The following is a 24,164-nucleotide window of genomic DNA, read 5'->3' as shown; positions in this document are numbered from 1 at the left end:
CCCTCAAAACGAGGACAAAGGAGAAACAATGGAAGGAATGGGAGATACTGGTCTGGAAGAGAGAAGACCTTGGGCAGAGGTCTTCAAGTATCTGAAAAGTGGAAGGTGGGAGAGAGATTAGACCTGTTTGTTCTCTGAGGCTCCAAGGGATAGGACTTGGGCCAGAGAGTGGATGCTTAAGAAACACCTTCTGGCTAGTCAGAGCTGCCAAGGCTAAGGAATGCATTGCTCTGGAAATAGTGGCTTTCTGTCATTGAGGAGTCTTCTTTCAGATGCAAGTTGGTGGTGGGTGGGTGGGAGTTGATATAATAATGAACATTTCTTGAGTGCCATGTGCCAGGACTGTGCCGAGGATCTTACCTCTGTTATCTTATTTCATCCTGTCACCACCCCATGAGGTAGGTACTGTTGTTATCCACCCCTATATTGAAGATGAGGGAACTAGGTATGATGAAGTCAGGTGTATCGCCCAAAGTGACACAGTTGGCGAGTTGTGGAACTGGGGTTCCCACCCTTTCTGACAAACTCCAAAGCCGGTACTTTCAGTCATCATTGGGATTCAGGCGTGGTATGGGAGTCTGGACCAGAGGGTTTTTGAGGTCCGTTCGACTGGAATATTCTGTGGCTGGGAAAACGGATGCCCCCACCCCCCTAAGAGAAAGCGTCGGAGTGTAAGTGAGGTAGTCCAGGGCCCTGCAGAAGGCCCAGGGATGGAGACCTAAAGGACATGGAAGGGTTGTCAACGTGCGTCACCCCACAGCTCAGCAGCGGGCAATGTTCTGTTGTTTGAAGATCCCCAGACCCACGCAAGGGACCGGGACGCAGGACCGCCTCGCGGTTCTACTCCCGAAGCGCGGCCAGGGAGCGTCGCGGAGGCCGGGTTCTGCGGCGGAGCTGGGGGACGGAACAGCGCGCTGGTCCCTGGCCGGGCGCGAGCCGGGGGCGGTGCCGGGGCGGCGGGGGCTGGGAGGGCGCGCGCCCGGGCGGCTGCGGCAGTTGCGCTCTGGGTTTGCTGCCTTGCGGTGGGGCCGGTGAGTGCGGCGGGACCCGCGGGCGGGAGGGGAAGGAGCGGGCGGGCGAGGGAGCGAGGGAGGGTGCGCGGCAGAGCGCGCGACCTGGGCCAGGGCCCCCCTCCTGCCCCCGCCCCGGCCCTATCCGGCCGCTACGCCCCTCAGGCCCCGCTCGTCCGGGCGCCCGCCTGAGAGCCCGCGGACCCCGCGCGCCTCCAGCCCCAGGTAGCCCCCGCCTCGGAGCAGCCCCTTGCTCCGCGCCGCGGCGACGCCCCCGGCCCCACGTCACGCTCGCGCCATTGTTTCCTGGCCTTGGGCTCGCTGGGAGCCGCCTTACCCTCGGAGCGCGGCCCTTCGCCTCGCCGCTTTCCGGCCCGGTGCCCCGCTTTTGCCTCGCGCTGGTGGCAGACCCCATCCCGCCTCGGACGGACGCCTCTTTACGCAGTTCTGCTTATATTTTACGGCCGACTCCTGGCCTCCTCCCGTACGCACCCGAAGCCTGCCTTTCCGCCCTGTTAATGGACCTCCCCACCCCTTGCGCGTTCCCGGTCAACCCCGAGGAACTAGCTAGCCGCTGTGTTAGGATGCAAGGTTGACAGCGTTGTAGCAAGAACCACCAGAAATTGCCAACTGAAAGCCCACATGCTAGTTTGGTCGTTTGCAGCACTTCCTGGAAAGCTCACACCGAATTGCAGGCCGCCGCAAAAAAACGTGCTAGTTGTTTCCCAATGGCTCCCAAGTCAGGGGCCAAATGTCCGGTGGCAGTCTGTTCCTTTCCTTTTCCTGGGGTACGCCGAAGCCCTCTAGAGCCAAGAGTGAGATGCAAATCTGAGGCCTAAACCATTAGTTGTAAGCATGACGTTGGGGGGCTTTTACTTCGGTAGACCTTAGCTTTTAAAGGCAGTAGGAAAAAATAAAAAAATAAAACCAAAGGCAGTAGGTAGAGTTGGATGTCAGACGTAGTGTTTTCCCGGCTTTGGGCCGTTACTTTGAGGATGCGTTGTTAAGTGCGGTGCTCTGCAGTGACTAGTCACCATTATAGGGTTGTGTGTGCGCGCGCGTGTGCGTGTTTGGGGTGCGGACAGGTTCTTCTTGATTGAACTTGTTTCATAATGCGTATATACTGTTCATTTTGCCTCTTAAGGCAGCGGATGCAAACTCTGGTAACTGTAATGTGAAACAGTGCTATTTACTGTGGAAACTTAATGTTACTGAGGTCTTTTTAGATATTTACCTCGACACTTTTCAACACTGGTTAGAATTTATCCAGATGAAGACATCCAGGCCTGAAGAGGTGAAGTTCAAGAAGACACAGCTTGTAATTAAAAGCAGAACTCTACATGCTGGGCTGACGCTAGCGCACACAGACTTTTTATTTTTGAAATGCATTTCTATTGCAGTGTAAGCCACTACATTTCGGTATAGGTGCTGCATTACTCTCATCAACCTAGACTTTAGATTTTATTTAATTAATTTATTTTTAAATAAATTTATTTAATTTATTTATTTTTGGTGGCGTTGGGTCTTCGTTGCGGTGCGTGGGCTTTTCCTTGTGGCTTCTCTTGTTGCAGAGCACGGGCTCTAGGCACGCTGGCTTCAGTAGTTGCAGCATGGGGACTCAGTAGTTGTGGCACACGGGCCTAGTTGCTCCAAGGAATGTGGGATATTCCTGAACCAGGGATCGAACCCTTGTCCCCTGCATTGGCAGGCAGATTCTTAACCACTGCGCCACCAGGGAAGTCACCAGACTTTAGACATTTAGAATTCAGTGATTAGCTAATCTGTAAAACAAGAGGGCCAAAGGAGTTGTTTGCAAGGGTTCATTCCGTTCTAAGATTTGATTCCATTGTTTGCAAATTTACAATCAGCCTCAAGTTTCCAAAAGTTTATAATTGTAGGAAGATTTATATAGATATTTACATAGGGTATCTGCAAACCTTACTAGTGATATCAGGTGTATCTTCCTAAAGAGAGCCAGATTACAGTAGAATGTTAGGAGGAATGTTCATTCATCTGTCTCTAGGCTATTTCTACTGTTTAATAGGGGAAAGAAAGCACACAAAACATGTTTTTTTTTTTAAAGTACATCTTTTTTTCGCGGTACGCGGGCCTCTCACTGCTGTGGCCTCTTCCGTTGCGGAGCACAGGCTCCGGACGCGCAGGCTCAGCAGCCATGCTCACGTGCCCAGCCGCTTCGCGGCATGTGGGATCTTCCCGGACCGGGGCACGAACCCGTGTCCCCCACATCAGCAGGCGGACTCTCAACCACTGTGCCACCAGGGAAGCCCTAAAAAAGTACATCTTTTTATTGCTTACCTCTCTTACCAAAAAGCTTAAATTCAATAGTAAAAAAACCCTCAACTTTATCATGTTGTTTATGATAAATATCATATCTTTTCCAGTTCTTTTGTACATATAATTTTTATGTAGTTATAATTGCTGTGTACATATTTAAAATTTTGCAGTTCCGCACATTTTTGGGATGTCCATGTGTCTAGAGAATTCATCTGCTTTTCATTTGTGGAGGCCCTGTAACATGCTTTTATGCCCAGTAAGCAGTGCCTGGCATACAGGCTCTCAGTAAATTTTTGTTGAATGAATGTAATATTTTGAGCTGCCTAGACATCTCGGAACACAAAGTGTTGAATATCACAAGGCATATGTTAAATGGCACGTGAGTGGTAAAGGCCATCAATGCAAAGGCACGTGAGACAGCAGGCAGCATCACGTATGTTTAAGGGCCTGGAGTTTGGAGTCTGGGTTTGAGGATTGGCTTTGCCACTTACCATCCGTGCACCCTTGGAGAACTTAACCGTGGAGAGCTTCTCTCAGTTTCTCTCACCATGAACAAGGGAAAAAGAACAAATTTCAAATTTCACAGAGTTGTGTGGGGTGAATGGGATAATTCCATTGAAGCAATACAGGCACACATTAAATTCGCTATAAATGTTAGCTATTATTACTGTTTTTTTTTCATTCAAAGTGGAGAGATTACTGTAGGTTGGTGGGATCAGGGAAAACATCATAGAGAAGGTGACACTTGAGAGTAGGGAGAGGATGCAAAAGTGGACATATTGAGGGTTTACTGAGTAGATTGTTCTCACTAAAGCAAAGGGTTTGGTAGAGCAATACTATGAGATAAAACTGGAGAGGGAGGACTTCCCTGGTGGCGCAGTGGTTAAGAACCCACCTGCCAGTGCAGGGGACACGGGTTTGATCCCTAGTCTGGAAAGATCCCACATGCCGCAGAGCAACTAAGCCCGTGCGCCACAACTACTGAGCCTGCACTCTAGAACCCGTGAGCCACAACTACTGAGCCCGCACTCTAGAGCCTGCGAGCCACAACTACTGAAGCCCGCACACCTAGAGCCCGTGCTCTGCAACAAGAGAAGCCTCCACAGTGAGAAGCCGGCGCACCTCGCCGGAACTAGAGAAAGCCAGCGGGCAGCAACGAAGACCCAACACAGCCAAAAATAAATAAATAAATTAATTAATTAATTAAAAAAAAAAACCCGGAGAGAGAAATTCTAGTAAACTGTTTCCAAGATATGCTACATGGGTTTCTTGCAGATAGAATAGAATTAATGAAGTAAGACAGCTCTTATTTGTGAGTAGCTGGTGTTTGTTTTGTTTTTTAAGTTCAGACCTTGAAAATTATTTGCTTTAAGGAAATCGATAGCAAATTGTTATGCAGTGCTAAGGTCCTTGTTATTTGACACAGTAAATCCTTTTTTTTAAAATAAATTTTTTAAAGCATTTAAAAAAATTAGTTATTTTATTTATTTTTGGCTGCATAGGGTCTTTGTTGCTGCACTCCGACTGGGCTTTCTCTAGTTGCGGCGAGCGGGGACTACTCTTCGTTGCAGTTTGCGGGCTTCTCATTGTGGTGGCTTCTCTTTTTGAGGAGCACTGGCTCTAGGTGCGTGGGCTTCAGTAGTTGCAGCGCATGGGCTCAGTAGTTGTGGCTTGCGGGCTCTAGAGCGCAGGCTCAGTAGTTGTGGCTCACGGGCTTAGTTGCTCTGCGGCATGTGGGATCTTCCCGGACCAGGGCTCGAACCCGTGTCCCCTGCATTGGCAGGAGGATTCTTAACCACTGCACCACCAGGGAAGCCACACAGTAAATCTTATATGACTTCCTACCATTTGAAATTTGTGTTTTATGATTGGTTACCAAGGTTTGCAGTGGCTGTTTTTTCTGTTGCTTTCTGTGGAAAACAACTTTAGCAGCAACTCCCACCCCCACCCCACGCCCCACCAAATAGCAAAATTGCCAGCAGAGCAGCAAAATAGCCCCCCTTTTAGGTGGAATACATACTCCAAAGGATTAAATTGCCTTGGAGAGTGTTGAACTATTTGTTCCTATCTTTTGTGTGTTTCTTTTGGTTGGGAAGCATTATCAGGAGTGTGAGATGAAAAAGCCTGCTGTGTCAGGATCTCCTTGGAAAGAGAAGACTGAAATCTGGTGCCTGAAGTTTAATGGCTAAAAATACACGTGTGTGTGTGTGTGTGTGTGTGTGTATATATATATATATATATATATATATATATATGTATATATTTATATACGTATAGAATATACATCTCAGTAAATTTGTTGGGTACAGTAGGCCCGTCGTATCCGGATGCAGAGCAGGGGAAAAAACAGAGGGGCGACTGTAGTGCTCCATTCTTTTTTTTTTTTGTGGTACGTGGGCCTCTCACTGTTGTGGCCTCTCCCGTTGCGGAGCACAGGCCCCAGACGCGCAGGCTCAGCCGCCATGGCTCACGGGCCTAGCTGCTCCGCAGCATGTGGGATCTTCCCGGACCGGGGCATGAACCTATGTCCCCTGCTTCGGCAGGCGGACTCTCAACCACTGCGCCACCAGGGAACCCCAATATATATACATATATATTTATATACATATAGAATATACATCTCAGTAAATTTGTTGGGTACAGTAGGCCCGTCGTATCCGGATGCAGGGCAGGGGAAAAAAACAGAGGGGCGACTGTAGTGCTCCATTTTATGTAAGGAGCTTGAGCATCTGGGGATCTTGGTATCTGTGATTGGGGGGGGGTGTCCTGGCACCAACCCCCACGGATACAGAGTGACTGCTGTATTAGTATTTCTGTTTCCAATGTCCAGTGGAGTATATATTTTTTAATGCTCCTTGGTTCAGTTTAATGTGGTTTCTTTAATGTTTTAATTTAAATTTATTCAAAAATATGAAATATTTCAAAATACAGGAAATAATGTAATGATCATCTTAATTATAGACCATCATATTTATTTTGTGGTTTTTTTACCCATTTTCTAATTGTGTAGTCTCTCTTTTCAATTTACTGTATTTTTCAAAGGGATAAAATTAGATACAGTTGAGGCCTGTATGAATCCTTGCTGATCCTATTACCCTCTCTTTCCCTGTCATGAATTCAGTAATTATCATTCCCATTATGTTTATATACTTTTACTAATATGTATATATCCCTGAAAGTGCATATACTTTTGTTTAATGTATTATGCACATGATTCTGCAACTTGGTTTTTTATTCAACATTGTTTTAATTTTTTTTGAAGATATGATTTTATGATAAAGCACTGATGAAAGAAGCTCATATGAAGATTTTTTTTGGGGGGGTAGGCAATGTTTAACTTCTTGCCCAGCCTGTGTTTCCAAGTCTGTCCCAATGTTGGGGCTATTCTTTCTTTTTTAAATTTAGTTTATTGATGTAACATTGATTTATAACATTATATAAGTTTCACAAGTACAGTGTTTTATTTCTACTTCTGTATACCCTTTGCTCACCACCAAAAATGTAGTGTCCGTCCATCACCATACAGTTGCTCCCCTTTACCCATTTTGCCCTCCCACTCCCACTCCCCCTGTGGCTCACTACTACTCTATTCTATGTTTTTGTTTGGTTTATTTATTGTTTGTTTGTTTATTAGTTTTTTATATTCCACATGAGTGAAATCATGTGGTATTTGTCTTTCTCCATCTGACTTGTTTCACTTAGCATGATATCCTTAACGTCCATCAATGTAGCTGCAAATGGCAAGATTTCATCTTTTTATGGCCAAGTAGTATTCCATTGTGTGTGTATGTATATATACCCCACATCTTTTCATCCACTGATGGGCACTAGGTTGTTTCCAATCTTGGCTATTGTAAATAATGCCGGGATGAACATAGGGGTGCATGTGTCTTTTTTCAGATTAGTGTTTTCGTATTCTTTGGATAAATATCCAGAAGTGGGATAGCTGGATCATATTAATTTTTTGAGGAATGTCCATACTGTCTTCCATAGTGGCTGCACCAATTTACGTTCCCACCAACAGTGTATGAGGGTTCCCTTCTCTCCACATCCTCACCAACACTTGTTATTTCTTGTTTTTTTGATAGTAGCCTTCCTGTCAGGTGAGAGGTGATATCTCTTTGTGGTTTTAATTTGCATTTCCCTAATAATTAGTGATGTTATTTAACATTGTTTTTGCTACATATCCATGTTGGCAGATAGATCTTTAGTTCATTCATTTTAATTTCTCTATAATATTGCATTATATGAATAAGCCAGTTTGTTTATGAATATTTAGGGGTTTCTGCCTTTTTTGCTATTAATAACAGTGCTGTAATAAACATTCTTGGATGTGTCATCTTGTTTACATGTGTGAGAGAGAATTCTAAGCCTAGGGAATTCTTAGGTGGTAGGGTATGAGGATCTTCACCTTTATTAAATAAAGCTGAATTATTTTCCAAAATACTAAACACAAAACACCCATCAGCAGGTTGTGAGAGTTCCTTTTTTTTTTTTTGAGAGTTCCTTTTTTACCATATCCTTACAAACATTGATATTGCCAGACTCTTAAATTTTAAAATCAAATTAAATTTCATTTAATTTGCTTTTCCATTTATTGTAAGGATTTATTCCATTTGCATCCATTTATTGTAAGGTTTTCTTTTCTATAAATTGCTTCATTCTTTTTCTGTTGGCTCATTTTCTTTTCCATCATTAGTTTGCAGCTCTCTTTATCTCTATACTAATCCTCTCTCAGTTATGATGTTGCAAAAGTCTTCTCAGTGGTTGCTCTTTACTTTTTGTTGTGCATAAGTTTTACATTTTTATCCCAACTTTTTATTTGAAAAATTTCAGTCTTACAGAAAAGTGCAGTGATAGTTCAATGAATACACTTATATCTTTCACCTGGATTCACCAACTGTTAACATTTTGCCATATTTACTTTTTATTTCATATATACATTTTTTTCCTAAACCATTTAAAAGTAATTTGCAGACATCATGGCACTTCATCTCTTAAAAGATATACTTGAATATCCTAAAAACAAGGGTGTCCTACAAACCTACAGTATAATTATCACATTTAATATGAATGTAACATTATTATCTAATATACAGTGCATATTAAAAATTTCTCAATTGTCCCAATAATGACCTTTATACTTAATCTCCAACCCCACCCCTGGTCCAGGATCATGAGTTGCATTTAGTTGCCATGTCCCTTTAGTTACTTTTAATCGACAACAGGTCCCCAGACTTTGGTTTGTTTTCATAATATTGATATATTTGAAGAGTCCAGGTCAGTTGTTTTGTACAATGTCCTTCAATTTGGATTTGTCTGATCATTTCCTTAGATGTTTAAATTCAGACTAAATGTTTAGGGCAGGAAGAAGCTTTAAATTTTAACACAGTCAGATTTGTCTATCTTTTCCTTTATGGTTTGTGTTGTCTTTTATCCAAGAAAACCGTCCCTACCTTGATGTCATAGGGCTCTTCGTCTCTGTTTTCTTCTAAAAGTTGTATGGTTTTGCTTTTTTTTATATTTAGGCTTATAAATGCTGTTTATTTTTTCTGCTTAGTCTACCTTTAATGTGGTGTTAAATTAGCATTTGTGTTACACATTCTTTTTCTACCATTGTGTTTGCATAAAATTACTCTGTAAATTCATAAGGCTTTTGTTATGCACTAAATTGTGAAAATTTTGAGTTATCTGACCATGCTAAAGGTGTAGAGGTTGAAACAGCTGAAACATTCTGTGTGAAAATTGTAAACATTTAAAGATGTATTTGTAAGAATTTAAGCATGGTATGCTGTAAATAAGACCAAGATGAAACATCAGGATCTTTCACAAATCTGAAATCAGTAAATGCCATATTTTTAACCTTGGATTATTGACTTTTGCAGTAGGTTTGATGAGGTAATCCTATGTGGAACTAAGCTTTCGGGAACGAAAGAAACCTACAGATAGTAGATTAAGATTAGATTTAGGATACTTACATTGACATGAAAAAATGTCTGAAATTGTATAGCCTTTGCCACATAATTGACACTCTGAAGTTTTGACTCTGAAAGTAGAAACGTATTATAACATTCCTCCAAACATAAGGTACTACATTGTGCAGAGGCCCCTACATTGTGTAGAGGCCCCAAGTATTAAACACTGTGGGCTCTAGTATTATAAATAATAATTTATTATGCACTGTGTCAGCCACTGTTCTTAGCACCTTGCGCTTATTAATGCATTAAATCCTTGTTCCAACTCTGACCATTTTGGAGTTGAAGAAACTGAAGTGATTGTATAATTTGCTCAAACATAGAGCTAAATTAGTGTCGGAGCCAGGTTTTGAACCTGGACAGAATGGCTCCAGAAACTGCACTCTTCACTACAAGTATAATTCTGTGACCCTGGTCAAATTATTTAACTTCTCTATGCTGTTTTCTTCTTTGTACAATGAAGATAATAGTACCTAATTCATATGGTTGTTGTGAGAAGTTAATTAGATAAAATATGTATAGAGCTTAGAATAATACATGAAAAAAGTGAGCACTCAATAAATGTTAGCCATTATTATGTTAGCATTACTAAGGCATTGAACTTATACGTATCTCTGAATTTTTACCAAATAAGTGAAGTATGCCATATATATGAGTGTATATATACAAAAAAGTAGAAATACCATGGTGATTATTTCTGCCTTTCTGATTTTTATCTCTTTATTATTTTGAAAGAGGAAAGATAACAGCTAAAACAAAATTGAGTGATGAGCCAGGAGCTCATTGGTAAGAGAATGAGTTCTTTTTGAAATAAAGCAGAATTTTTTATCTGCCTTTTAAAAGAATATTCAAGAATGATTACTAAAGGTGCAAAGTGTTATATATTAGCTGAATGTAAAAACTTTTCAGCTCTGTTACCTTTATGCTTTTGAAATTATAGTTTAATTATAATTAATTATAGCTTAGTTAATTATAGCAATGTTTTGAAGAAATAAAAATCATATTGTGGTCCCCCTTTATCTGCAGTTTCACTTTTCACAGTTTCAGTTACCTGCAGTCAACCATAGTCTGAAAATATTAAATGGAAAATTCCAGAAATAAACAATTCATAAGTTTTAGACTGTGTGCTGTTCTGAGTAGTGTGATGAAATCGTGCACCATCCTGCCTGGGATCCACAGTCACTGACATCCTCATGGCTCAGTAATCCAGGATCACCCAAAGCTGATGATCCTCCTTGTGACATATCGTCAGAAGGTCAATAATAGCTTAACACTGTATCACAGTGCCTATGCCATTCACCTTACTGCATCTCATTACGTAGGCATTTTATCATCTCACATCATCACAAGAAGGATGAGTACAGTAGCATAAGATATCGAGAGAGAGAGAGAGAGAGAGAGACCACATTCATATAACTTTTGTTACAGCGTTTTGTTGGAATTGTTTTATTATTAGTTATTGTTGTTAATGTGCCTCTTATATGCCTAATTTGTAAATTAAACTTTATCATGTGTATGTATGTATGTTTAGGGAAAAATATAGTTTATATAGCATTCTGTACTATCCACAGTTTCAGGCATCCACTGGAGATCTGTACTACATATTCTCAAGCCCAATCATTTAAAATGTTTTCTTTACATACTCTTGTTCCTTTTTGTCAACAACCATGTTATTGTTGAAGGTCTGGTATTACTCAAAACATTCAGTTGGAAGCAACCTTCATATGCAGATGTAGAACAAATATTGCATTCTGTGTGATATGGCAGAGGTAATGGAATTCTAGGAGTAGCAGCAGTAAAGTGTTCAGGATAACATAAAATTCGGGTCTTTTTTGTGTATTTTTGGAACTTTAGGAACATATGCAATAAATTTACATTTTCTAGTTACAGTTTCAAACTAGAGATTGGAGCATGTTGTTGCTTGAAGAGGAAAAACAAATTATCCGGGCAACAGGTACTACATTTCTTATTTGACAAGATCTCTTCTCAGCTTTGTTATTTTCTATTAGAGAACAAGGAACCTTTTGTTCCAAGGCCTGGTGTTGAAATGTTAGCAAAATACTACATCAATCAAGCTAAGAATCTTATTCGTTTTCTGAACCAAGAGTACGATTTCATGAAGATTCATTTAGAGCATTAAAAAGAACTTGTGTAATATCCTTGCATTTTCAGGCTTACACAGAACTTAGCCTCTGGAAAGCAAAGCACTCCAAGTGTAGAGGTTTAGGAGTTTATTTCTGCCTGTATATATCAAGTCTATAGTTCAAGGAACTGGGGATACAGCAGCGAACAAAACAAGCCTCACCCTCATGAAACTTACATTTTAGAGAAAAGGACTTGATAGTACCAAACTGTCAGATACATTATGTCTGGAAGTGTAAATGTGCAAAAAAGAAAAAATGGGATGAGAGGATAGCAAGTGATATGTGTGGATAGGAAGGTGTGATTTTATTAGTTGGAATTTGTTAGCCATCTGTATCACTTGGTGTGTAAACTATGAATGTTGGTCTTTTACACAAATGTATAGTATAACTTGGGGCAAATGATATAAAGAACTCTGAATGAAAATAATGAATGAAATGAAAAATGAACAAAAAACTGTTCCTCATAAACTAAAAGATAGGAGTTAATGAAACATTTAACACAATTTATACGTAACACACTTTTAGGAGTCTTACTTTTTGGGAAAAATATTCCTCATCTTAAAATATTTCATGTGATTATTTTCTTTCATGTATTTAATGTTTAGAAGGAACATAGGTTACAAGAATACTTTCAAAGCTAAATTTTATTTCAAAGTGCTGTTCTTTGAGTTAGAGGTGATCCTGTTAACTACAGATACTGTGATTTAGGTTTTCAGCAGTGTTATTAGACAAATTAATCTAAATTTGGATCTGACTTCCCTTGTTTTCCAGGGAATGTATTTGTAAGTAAATTGGTTTGTGGTCTTGTTACAGAGGGGACCCTTGATGGCAACATAATGATATAACCATCTAATTTACCTCTGTATTTTCTTGGTTTCACTTGCTCATCTGTCAAGGATTAGGATTATCAGGGGCTATGTGTAAAATGTTAGTATGATATCAGGCATACAGATAGGCGATATAGCTTTAACTTTTCTTTTCCCATAAAGTAAACTAGTTTAATATGTGTGATATGCAAGTAAAGTTGTATTTATGAAAATAAAATAAATTTCAGGCTGGTGAGAAAATTCAAAAAAGCCATTCAAAATTATCCTTTCCACTCAAGTCTCAGAGCAGTGTTCATTGTTCTTAGAATGACAGTGGTTGATTATAAAACTTATAAATTCCTAGTTTTATATTTTCAAACACAAGATAAATTCCAGTGAAGTTTAGTAAAACACTGTTCATATTTACTTAACTGTTATCATTATCCTATTATCTATAGTGACACACTAATCCCATTGAAAGATGAATATTTAGTTCAAACTGCCACGTGTGTAAAACACTTTGCCTGATGGACCTGTGCTACATACTGTGTTCAAGTGCTACTTCTTTCTAAGTGAGCTACTGACATGACCTGAAAGAGACATTAAAATGGCCTTGCTAACCAGGCTGCAGATTGCTCACCAGGCTTACTCTGCAGTTTCAGTTACTCTTTGCTTCCTGTTTTCAGAAGTTGCCTGAAGCTTTTGGGGCAGCTGGTTTCCCTTTCTTTGGGGGAGGATGATGTTAGTGGTGAAGGGAACTATGTATGTTTTGCCTATGAAATATTTTTAAAGTGTGAAACTAAAATATTTTAAATGCCTGAGAGTTCATTTCAGTTGTTACTCTTCAGATACAACTACTTTGCAGGCTGGATATTTTATATTGAAACAAAGGACTGTTTCAGTATAAACTGTACCACTATTGCTTGGAAGGAATTAAAATTTGAGCTTTTTATTCAGCATTAGTCACTGTTGTGCCTTACTGAAAAAACTACTCTTAAGCTTGACACTGTAAACAGGTGACAAATAAAGTGTTTACCTACTTATTGGAACATTTTTTTTTGCCAGATGATAATCAACGTCTATAATTTTACTGTCACTGTAAAAAATAGTTAAGCATTAGATAGACTGACTCTGTGCATAGAGTCCAAAAGTCTGTCATAGTAATGCTAACATGTGTTAGATAAGATCATAGGAAAACTTTCAAGTAAGGAACTTTTTGAAGATGATGATTTAAGAAAATCTCACCCCTGTACCTTCACATAACTATATAGACTTCATGGCAAATTTTATTTCATATTAGTGATAATATGGTTATTTAATCATTTATGTTTACATTTTTAGTTGAATAAAATCTTGTGTTATCTTTGCTGAGACTCTGTAATTTGAATTTTTAAAATAAAATGTATTCTGTTTAGTCCATGAATGATTCAAGAAAGTGCTTTGAATTTTTCCTACAAATAATTTGAAGAAAGTAATACAAAAAGAAGTTAAAATATATGGGGGAAATCTTTTTTTAGTATAATTACTACCTCTAATTTGTAAGGAAAGAGGGAAAGAAAAGCCTGCCTTTTAGAAAACAGTTTTATTGAGGTATAAATACATACAACAAACTCTATATTTAGAAGGTACAACAAGTTTGACATATGTATATAACCATGAAACAGTCACCATAATTGAGGTAGTGAACATATCACACCCAAAAGTTTCCTTGGGCCCCTCCCCGCCTCACGCCTCCACTCTAGGCAACCACTGATCTGCTTTCTGTCACGGTAGCTTAGTGGCATTTTCTAGAATTTTATGTAAACAAAATCATGTAGTGTGCACTCATTTTTTTGTCTTCTTTCACTCAGCATAATTTTGAGATTTATTCTTGTATATCAATAGTTCATTCCTTTTTATTGCATAATCATATTCCGTTGTATGGATATGACACAACATGTATCCATTCACCTGTTCATAGACATTTGGGTTGTTTTCAGTTTCTGACTATGGCAAACAAAGCTGCTCTGAATATTCATATGCAAGTCTTTATATGGATATATGCTTTCATTTCTCTTGGACAATTACTTGGGAGTAGAAAGATTGGGACATAGGGTAGATGTCACGTTTAACTTTTAAAGAAATGGTGGGAGTTCCCTGGTGGCCTAATGGTTAGGATTCCGGGCTTTAACTTCGTGGGTCTGGTTGAATCCCTGGTCAGGAAACTGAGATCCTGCAAGACCAACAGCACGTCAAAAAAAAAAAAACCGAAATGGCAAATTGTTTTCCAAAGTGCTTGTACCGTTTTTATATTCTCACCAGCAGTGTATTGGAGTTCTAGTTGCTCTTTATCCTCATCAGATTTGGCATGGTCAGTCTTTTTTTTTTTTTGGCTGCACCTCACGGCACACGGGATCTTAGTTCTTCGACCAGGATTGAACCCGTGCCCCTTGCAGCGGAAGTGCAGAGACCTAGCCACTGGACCGCCAGGGAAGTCCTTGGTCAGACTTTTTACTTTTAAACATTCTAATAGGCATGTAGTAGAATCTCATTATGGTTGTAATTTGCATTTCCCTGCTGATAAATGACGTTGAGTTTCATTTCATGTGTTTATTTGCCATCTACGTATCTTTTTTGATGAAGTGTCTATTCAAACACTTTGCCCATATTTTAATAATTGGATTCTTTGTCTTGTGTTTTGAGAGTTCTGTATATGTTCTGGATACATGTTCTTTTATCGGACGTGTGATTTGCAAATAGTTTCCCTCAGACTGTAGCTTATCTCCTCTGCTTTTCCTCCCAAAGAATGATAGAAAACATTTTAATGGAGACATAATACGAAAATACAATTTTGTTTTGTTTATATTCCTCTGTTAGCCATGAAAAGGGACAAGTTGAGTATACAAACAAGATTGAAGAGACAATATTTAAACTTCCTAAGGGAGTAAAATATTTTAAGTGTTTTTGCATCACTCATATACATATAAACCATAATGTGCAAAACAGATTAATATGACTTGTAATGCCAACCTAGTAGTAAGTTGATTTATTTGTTTTATTTTATCTATCATCCGCTCACTTTACTGAGGTCTCTGAACAAATATTATTTCCTTATAGATACCTTCCAAGGTTTTCCTACAATATTATCATTGTCATTCTTTATCTCTTCACCTTATTTGTTTTACCTGTACCATATACCACTTATCACTACCTGACACAGTGTGTTTGGTTACTGTCTTACTCCTCCACTAAGATGTAGGCTCCATGAGGCTGAGAATTTGTCTCTTCTGTTGTCGCTTGTTTTTTCCTCCTCTTATTGGTGTCTTCTGAAGAGCAGAAGTTTAAAATTTTGATGGAATCTAATTTATCAACTTTTTTTCTTTTATCCATTGTGCTTTAGGTTTTGGAACTAGGAAATTTTGACTAACCCAGAGCTCACAAAGACTTTCTCTTATGTTTTCTCCTAGAACTTTTATAGTCTTAGATTTTACATTTAGGCCTACAGTGCATTTTGAATTAATTTTTGTATATGCTGAGAGGTGCCTGATGGTACTGGCTAGGATAGAACCTCCAGTACAATTTTGAGTAGAAGTGGTGAGACTGTACATCTCTTTTTTCCTGATTTTAGGGGGAAAACATTCAGTCTTTCACCTTTTTAGTATGATGTTACCTGTAGGTTTTTGGTAGATGCACTTTATCATACTAAGGAAGTTACCTTTATAACTAGTTTGCTGAGAGTTTTTATCAGGGAAGCATGTCGAATTTTGTCTTATACTTTTTCTGTATCTATTGAGATGATCATACAGTTTTTCTTGTTCCTTTTTTTTTTTTTTTTTTTTAAGTAGACTGATACGTTGACTGATTTTAGCATGTTAAATCATCTCTGCATTCCTGGGATTGACTCCACTTGGTTGTATTATTCTTTTAAAATATTGTTGGAGGGCTTCCCTGGTGGCACAGTGGTTGAGAGTCCACCTGCCAATGCAGGGGACATGGGTTCGTGCCCCAGTCTGGGAAGATCCCACATGCCGCGGAGTGGCTGGGCCCGTGAGCCATGGCCGCTGAGCCTGCGCGTCCGGAGCCTGTGCTCCGCAATGGGAGAGGCCACAGCAGTGAGAGGCCCGCGTACTGCAAAAAAAAAAAAAAAAAAAAAATTGTTGGATTTGATTTTTATTTCTGTGTGATCAGTAATAATTTCCCTGCTTTCATCTGATTCTAGTTACTTGCATCTTATCTCTGTTTCCTAGTCATTCTAGCTAAGGTTTTGTCAATTCTGTTGGTCATTTCAAAGAATGAACGTTTGGTTTCATTGATTCTGTGTTTATTCTCTATTTTACTTATTTCTTCCCTAATTGTTATTATTACCTTCCTTCTGCTGGGCTTGGGCTTAGTTTGTTCATCTTTTTTTTTTTTTTTGCCATTCTAGTTCCTCCAGGTATAAAGTTAGATTATTGATTTGAGATGTTTCTTCTTTTTAAAAATTTTTTTTATTAGTTTCTGCTTTATAACAAAGTGAATCAGTTATACATATGTTTCTTCTTTTTTAATGTAGGCATTTACAGCTGTAAATTTTCCTCTGAGTACATACGGCCTTCCCTGTATCTCATAAGTTTTTGGTGTTTTGTGTTTTTGTTTTCTTTTGTCTCAACTATTTTCTAGTTTTCCTTGTGATTTCTTCTTTGACCCTGTTGGTTGTTAAAGAGAGTGTTGATTAACTTCCACATATTTGTGAATTTTGTAGTTTTCCTTATCTTATTGACTTCTACCTTTATTCCATTACGATAGAAGAAGATACTTTGTATGATTTCAATTTTTTAAACATTTATTTATTTAATAAATTTATTTATTTTTGGCTGCATTGGGTCTTCATTGTTGCGCGTGGGCTTTCTCTAGTTGCGGAGAGCAGGGGCTACTCTTCGTTGCAGTGCACGGGCTTCTCATTGCAGTGGCTTCTCTTGTTGCGCAGCATGGGCTCCAGGAGCATGGGCTTCAGTAGTTGTGGTGTGCAGGCTCAGTAGTTGTGGCTCGTGGGTTCTAGAGCACAGGCTCAGTAGTTGTGGTGCACGGGCTTAGTTGCTCCTTGGCATGTGGGATCTTCCTGGACCAGGGTTTGAGCCCGTGTCCCCTGCATTGGCAGGTAGATTCTTAAACACTGTGCACCAGGGAAAGTCCTCACAAATTTTAATAATGTTGTATTTTCATTTTGAGTCAGTTCTAAATAATTTCTAATTTCTCCTTTGATTTCTTCTTTGACCCTTGGGTTATATAGAAGTGTGTTCATTTATTTGCAGATATTTGGGGATTTTCCAGGTATCTTTCTGTATTTATTGCTAACTTAATTTCATCGTGGCCAGTGAACATACTTTGTAAGACTTGATTCTTTTTCAATTTCAATTTATTGAGACTTGTTTTATGGCCCAGAACATGATCTATCTTGGTAAGTGTTCCATGTGCACTTGAAAACAATGTGTATTCTGTGGTTGTTGGGTGGACTGTTTTATGAATGTCAGTTAGGTCAAGTTGGATGATAATGTTGGTCAAGTTTTTTCTATCCTTAACGGACATCCTGTCCACTTGTTCTATCAGTTATTGAAATATTACTGAAATCTCCAGCTGTAATTGTGGTTTTTGTCACTTCCTCCTTGCAGTTCTACAAGTTTTTGCTTCATGTGTTTTGAAGCTCTGTTATTAGATGTACATAAGCATTTATGATTATTATGTCTTCTCGATAAATTGACCTGTTTATCATTAAGAAATGGGCTTCCTTAAACCTGGTAATATTCTTTGATCTGAAGTATACTTTGTCTGATACTAATGTAACCATGCCAACTTAAAAAAAATTTTTTTTATTGGAGTATAGTTGATTTACAGTGTTGTGTCGGTTTCTGATGTACAGCAAAGTGATTGTTTTATATATATATAAATATATATTTTTTTTCTTTTTCATCTTTTCCGTTATGATTTATTATGGGATATTGAATATAGTTCCCTGTGCTATACAGTAGGACCTTGTTGTTTACCTATTTTATATATAGTAGTTTATATCTGCTAATCCCAAACTTCTAAATTATCCTGCCCCCATCCCCTTTCCGGTAACCTCAAGTTTGTTTTCTGTGTCTGTGAGTCTGTTTCTGTTTTGTAAATAAGTTCATTTGTATCATATTTTAGATTCCACATATTAGTGATATCATATGGTGTTTGTCTTTCTCTTTCTGACTTACTTCATTTAGTATGATAATCTCCAGGTCCATCCATGTTGCTGCACATGGCATTATTTCATTTTTTTTATGGCTAGTATCCTATTGTATATATATATATGCAACGTTTTCTTTATCTAGTCATCTGTCAGTGGACATTTACATTGCTTCCTTGTCTTGGCTGTTGTAAATAGTGCTGCTATGAACATTGAGGTGCATGTATCTTTTTGAATTACAGTTTTCTCTGGATATATGCCCAGGAGTGGGATTGCTGGATCATATGGCAACTCTATTTTTAGTTCTGTTTTTTTTTTTTAAACCTCAGGATGGAGGACAGACTTTATTTATTTATTTATTTATGTGAACCATTTTATTTTTTGGCCACACCGTGTGACATGCATGATCCTAGCTCCCTGACCAGGGATTGAACCCCGTGCCCTTATCATTGAAAGCGTGGAGTCCCAACCACTGGACCACCAGGGAATTCCCTAGTTTTCGTGTTGTTGGTTTTTTTTTTTTTTTTTTTTTTTTGCGGTACACGGGCCTCTCACTGTTGTGACCTCTCCCGTTGCAGAGCAGACTCCGGACGCGCAGGCTCAGCGGCCATGGCTCACGGGCCCAGCCGCTCCGCGGCATGTGGGATCTTCCCAGACCGGGGCACAAACCCGTGTCCCCTGCATTGGCAGGCGGACTCTCAACCACTGCACCACCGGGGAAGCCCCTATTGGGTTTTTTTAATATAAATTTATTTATTTATTTTTGGCTGCATTGGGTCTTTGTTGCTGCACCCAGGCTTTCTGTTGTTGCAGCGAGTGGGGGCTACTCTTCGTTGCAGTGTGCAGGCTTCTCACTGCGGTGGCTTGTCTTTGTTGCAGAGCATGGGCTCTAGGTGCGTGGGCTTCAGTAGTTGTGGCACGTGGGCTCAGTAGTGTGGCTCACGGACTCTAGAGCGCAGGCTCAGTACTTGTGGCGCATGGGATCAGTTGATCCATGGCATGTGGGATCTTCCCGGACTAGGGCTCGAACCCGTGTCCCTGCATTGGCAGGCGGATTCTTAACCACTGTGCCACCAGGGAAGTCCTAGATTTCGTTTTTCTAAGGAACCTCCATACTGTTTTCCATACTGGTTGCACCAGCTTACATTCCCACCCACAGTGTAGACTTTTTTCCACACCCTCTCCAGCATTTGTTATTTGTAGACTTCTAAATGATGGCCATTCTGACCGGTGTGAGGTGATACCTCATTGTAGTTTTGATTTGTTTTTTTCTAATAATTAGCGATGTTGAGCATCTTTTCATGTGCCTATCGACCATCTGTATGTTTTCTTTGAAGAAATGTCTATTTAGGTCTTCCACCTATTTTTTGATTGGGTAATTTTTATTGTTGTTGTTATTGAGTTGTATGAGCTGCTTATATACTTTGGAAATTAAGGCCTTGTTGGTCGCATCATTTGCAAATATTTTCTCCCAGTCTGTAGGTTGTCTTTTCATTTTGTTTATGATTTCCTTTGCTGTTCAAAAGCTTATAAGTTTGATTGGGTCCCACTTGTTTATTTTTGCTTTTATTTATATTGCCTTCGAGACTGACCTAAGAAAACATTGGTACAATTTATGTCAGAGAATGTTTTGCCTATGTTCTCTTCTGGGAGTTTTGTGGTGTCATGTCTTATATTTAGGTCCTACAGCTTTTTTTTTTTTTTTTGATTGGGGTAGGTATTTAAAACTTCATGTAATTTTAAAAATATGGTTGGGTAAAATTCTACCACCTTGCTATTTTTTTGTTTGCTTTGTTGTTTCCTTTTTCTCTTTTTATGTCATATTTTGGGTTGATTATTTCTTGTTTCCATTTTATCTCTTTGTTGCCTTATTAGCTATAACTTTGTTACTGTGGTGATTGCTTTAGGGTGTATAGTATGCAACTTTACCTTATCACAGTCTGCTTTCAAGTGGTATACTACTTCATGTGTACTATAGGAGTCTTAAAGTAGTATACTTCTGTTCTCTTCTTACACACCTTTGGGTTATTACTGTCACATATTTTAGTTCTGTATATGTTATAAACCTAACAATATATTACTGTTACTTTTACTTCAAACAGTTATCTTTTAGAAAAACTTAATAGTAGGGAAAAATATTTTATAGTTACCCATTCCTTTGTGTAGATTGATTTCCATCTGGTATTGTTTTCCTCTTACCTGAAGGACTTCCTTTAAAATTTCTTTTAGAGTCCGCTGTTGATGAATTCTTTCAGCTTTTCTACATCTGAAGAAGTCTTTATTTCTGAAGGATGTTTTTGTCAGGGAAAGAATTCTAGGTTGACACTTATTTTCTTTCAGTTCTTTAAAGGTGTTTCTCCACTTTTCTCTGGCTTCACTGCTTCAGATGAGGAATTTGTTTTTTTCTTCTCTATATGATGTCTTCTTTCTCTAGCTGCTTCTTTAATATTTTCTCTTTATCACTCCTTTTAAGTACTTTGATTTTGATGTGCCTTGGTGTAGTTTTCTTGTTTTGTGTGCTTGGGGTTTGCTGAGTTTTCTTAGACCTGTAGATTTATAACTTTCATTAAGTTAGAAATTTTCCCCCACTATTTCTTTAAATAATTTTTTTGTCTTCTCCCTTTCTCTTTTCTTTTGTGGACTCCAATTATGCATATATTAGAAATCAGAATACACTTGAAACTGTTGCACAGGTCACTGATCTGTTTTAATTTGGATAGTTTCTATTGCTATGTCTTCAAGATACTAATGTTTTCTTTAAAGTCTAATCTGTCATTAATCTATTCAGTGTATTTCTCATCTCAGATTGTAGTTGTCACTTCTAGATGTTTGAGTTGGGTCTTTTAAAAAAGATTTTTCACGCCTGTACTTAACATTTTCAGTCTTCTAGTTTTTTGAACATATGAAATACATTCAGTTATCAATTATATATTGAATGATATATTATTTGAATTGCATATTATATATTGAATTTTGTCCAATTATAATAACTTAGTGTCTGAGTATTCTATCATCTGTGTCATTTGTGGGTTCGCTTCAGTTGATTTTTTTTTAAAGATTTATTCATTATTTATTTTATTTATTTTTGGCTGCGTCAGGTCTTAGTTGAGGCACAAGGGATCTTCATTGAGACATGTGGGATCTTTCATTGAGGTGTGCGGGCTCTTCGTTGTGGTGCACAGGCTTCTCTAGTTGTGGCATGCAGTCTCCAGGGCACGTGGGCTCTGTAGTTTGTGGCACGTGGGCTGTAGTTGAGGCGTGCCAGCTCAGTAGTTGTGGCATGTGGGCTTAGTTGCCCCACGGCATGTGGGATTTTAATTCCCTGACCAGGGATCAAAACCATGTCCCCTGCATTGTAAGGTGGATTCTTTACCACTGGGCCACCAGGTAAGTCCCTGCTTCAGTTGATTTTTCTCTTCATTATGTATCATAGTTTCCTTTTCCTTTGAATGCTGCTAATTTTTTTTCCCTAGGTATTTTATTCTTTTTTTTGAAGTGGTAAATGGGAGTGTTTGCTTAATTTCTCTTTCAGATTTTTCATCATTAGTGTATAGGAATGCAAGAAATTTCTGTGCATTAATTTTGCATCCTGCAACTTTACCAAATTCATTGATTAGCTCTAGTAGTTTTCTGGTGGCATCTTTAGGATTGTCTATGTATAGTGTCATGTCATCTGCAAACAGTGACAGTTTTACTTCTTTTCCAGTTTGTATTCCTTTTATTTCTTTTTCTTCTTGGATTCCCGTGGCTAGGACTTCCAAATCTAAGTTGAATAATAGTGGCGAGAGTGGACATCCTTGTCTTGTTCCTGATCTTAGAGGAAATGCTTTCAGTTTTTCACCATGGAGAATGATGTTTGCTGTGGGTTTGTCATATATGGCCTTTATTATGTTGAGGTAGGTTCCCTCTATACCCACTTTCTAGAGAGTTTTTATCATAAATGGTGTTGAATTTTGTCAAAAGCTTTTTCTGCATCTATTGAGGTGATCGTATGGTTTTTATTCTTCAGTTTGTTAATATGGTGTTAACAATTAATATGGTGTTAACATTGATTGATTTGCGTATATTGAAGAATCCTTGCATCCCTGGGATAAATCCCACTTGATCATGGTGTATGATCCTTTTAATGTGTCGTTGGGTTCTGTTTGCTAGTATTTTGTTGAGGATTTTTGCGTCTATATTCATCAGTGATATTGGTGTGTAGTTTTCCTTTTTGGAGTATCTTTGTCTGGTTCTGGTATCAGGGTGATGGTGGCCTCATAGAATGAGTTTCAGAGTGTTCTTTCCTCTGCAATTTTTGGAAGAGTTTGAGAAGGATGGGTGTTAGCTCTTCTCTAAGTGTTTGATAGAATTCACCTGTGAAGCCATCTGTTCCTGGACTTTTGTTTGTTGGAAGATTTTAAATCACAGTTTCAATTTCATTACTGTGATTGGTCTGTTCATATTTTCTATTTCTTCCTGGTTCAGTCTTGGAAAGTTATACCTTTCTAAGAATTTGTCCATTTCTTCCAGGTTGTCCATTTTATTGGCATAGAGTTGCTTGTAGTAGTCTCTTAGGATGCTTTGTATTTCTTCTGTGTCTGTTGTAACTTCTCCTTTTTCATTTCTAATTTTATTGATTTGAGTCTTCTCCCTCTTTTTCTTGATGAGTCTGGCTAATGGTTTATCAATTTTGTTTATCTTCTCAAAGAACCAGCTTTTAGTTTTATTGATCTTTGCTATTGTTTTCTTTGTTTCTGTTTCATTTATTTCTGTTCTGATCTTTATGATTTCTTTCCTTCTACTAACTTTGGGTTTTGTTTGTTCTTCTTTCTCTAGTTCCTTTAGGTGTAAGGTTAGATTGTTTGAGATGTTTGTTGTTTCTTAAGGTAGGCTCGTATAGCTATAAACTTCCCTCTTAAAACTGCTTTTGCTACACTGCATCCCATAGGTTTTGGATCATCATGTTTTCATTGTCATTTGTGTCTAGGTATTTTCTGATTTCCTCTTTGATTTCTTCAGGGATCTCTTGGTTATTTAGTAATGTATTATTGTTTAGCCTCCATGTGTTTGTGTTTTTCACGTTTTTATTTCCCTGTAATTGATTTCTAATCTCATAGCGTTGTGGTCAGAAAAGTACTTGATATGATTTCAATTTTCTTAAATTTACTGAGGCTTGATTTGTGACCCAAGATGTGATGTATCCTGGAGAATGTTCCATGCTCACTTGAAAAGAAAGTGTAATCTGCTGTTTTTGGATGGAATGTCCTATAAATATCAATTCAATCTATCTGGTCTATTGTGTCATTTAAAGCTTGTGTTTCCTTATTAATTTTCTGTTTGGATGATCTGTCCATTGGTGTAAATGAGGTGTTAAAGTCCTCCAGTATTATTGTGTTACTGTCGACTTCCTCCTTTGCAGCTGTTAGCAGTTGCCTTATGTATTGAGGTGTTCCTATGTTGGATGCATATATATTTATAATTGTTATATCTTCTTCTTGGATTGATCCCTTGATCATTATGTAGTGTCCTTCTTTGTCTCTTCTTTTTTTTTTTTTTTTTTGCGGTACGTGGGCTTCTCACTGTTGTGGCCTCTGCCGTTGCGGAGCACAGGCTCCAGACGCGCAGGCTCAGCGGCCATGGCTCACAGGCCTAGCCGCTCCGCGGCATGTGGGATTTTCCCAGACCGGGGCACGAACCCGTGTCCCCTGAATTGGCAGGCGGACTCTCAACCACTGCACCACCAGGGAAGCTCCTTTGTCTCTTCTAATAGTCTTTATTTT

The 24,164-nt window shown here is 38.8% G+C and overlaps 1 protein-coding gene across 3 annotated transcripts in view; it reads left to right on the top strand.

Annotated features, from left to right (window-relative positions):
- The first annotated feature begins 949 nt into the window (after positions 1–949).
- Positions 950–24,164, top strand: part of NT5C2 (5'-nucleotidase, cytosolic II) — a 106,374-nt gene continuing 83,159 nt past the window's right edge. For 2 of the 3 annotated variants that reach the window (XM_082644275.1, XM_082644273.1), the window contains exon 1: positions 950–1,031. The gene's annotated coding sequence lies outside the window, so the exon portion shown is untranslated. Of the gene's footprint in view, positions 1,032–1,168; positions 1,236–24,164 lie in introns of those variants that run through there. The other variant, XM_082644274.1, reaches the window with a different exon arrangement.

Source organism: Mesoplodon mirus (assembly GCF_964341445.2).
Source record: "Mesoplodon mirus genome assembly, chromosome: 2".
NCBI lineage: Eukaryota > Metazoa > Chordata > Mammalia > Artiodactyla > Ziphiidae > Mesoplodon > Mesoplodon mirus.
This window is presented reverse-complemented; position numbering and strand designations above follow the sequence as displayed.